Genomic DNA, 1,266 nt, shown 5'->3' on the forward strand with positions numbered 1-1,266 from the left:
GAGAGCAACAAAAATTAATTTTCCTTAACTTTCCTCTCCAAAACTGAGAATAATAAAATTTCACATTTATTTACAATTCTTTCCTTACTCCTTTTATAAATTTCTCCCCTACTTTTTATTGAACCCCAAACACCAAAAAAATAAACTCTAGTTTTTTTTTCCTTTCTATTTCCTTTTTTTTTTTTTCTGAAGTGAACCCCATCTCTCAATAGAGACAATGACATATAATTCATTAATTAGAGGTAAAATAACAAACTAACTATCAGAGGAAGAAACTAGCACCAGTCCAATGAAAACAAACAACAAAACAGTCTAAAAAACAAATAAGCAGCTCAAAACAGACCCAAAAAAACAAACAGAAAAATGAAAACCTCCACACAGGCCAACTACAATCCAACCATTAATTGTCTTCACGGTGGCAGTTGCTAATGATAGTCCTACAATTGGCCAACCAAACTCTACCAGTTCACTTCTCCGACAAGCCCAAGTTGGTGAGCAAGATGCGCCACATTGTGAGCAAAACAATTGGAGTTCCTATGATTCTTCACAACATCCCACGCAGCTAACTTATCACAGAATATAACAAAATCCAATCATATACTTCAAAAAGCTTAGTATCATCAGTTGAATTCCTCGTCTTGAAGGCTTGAAAAACCTGCAAACAGTCATAATTGAATATAATGTGATCCAGTTGCAAATAGACTGCTGAGGAAGCTACCAGTAGTAAAGCTTTCGCCTCCACTACACTTGGGGTCGTGTCTCGGACCCGATCCACTGTAACTCTCAAAACCTTTCCTTCATGATCTCTACAGATAGCAGCCACCATGGCCCCATCCGATTTAATAGCCACATTCGTAGTGAATTTAAACCAACCTAATGGTGGAGGAAGCCAATTGTCCACGGTCCCTTAGCTTAACTCTCCCAAGGAATTGAACTTAGCAATTCTACTGTTGATGTTGTGAAATAGAATAGGGAAGGGTGATTCAGCGGTCCTATGGACCAAGGCATTACGCTCCTTCCATATCACATCAATGATAATAGAATCCCTTAAGAAGAGATTTTCAAAGTTGAAACCAGTATGTCTGTTGTTAAGATCTTTGAAATACTGAAACCAATCTTTCAAACAAGTAACGTTGATTACCTCTAGTCATAGCCCCCAAGCATTGAGAAACCATAGTCGTCTTGCCAAAGGATATTCCCAAAAAATATGAAAGGTTGTTTTTTCATCATTGAAGCACCACTCACAGCCTACCTGCTCCACTGGCA

Source organism: Humulus lupulus, chromosome 3 (genome assembly GCF_963169125.1).
Source record: "Humulus lupulus chromosome 3, drHumLupu1.1, whole genome shotgun sequence".
NCBI classification, from domain to species: Eukaryota; Viridiplantae; Streptophyta; class Magnoliopsida; order Rosales; family Cannabaceae; genus Humulus; species Humulus lupulus.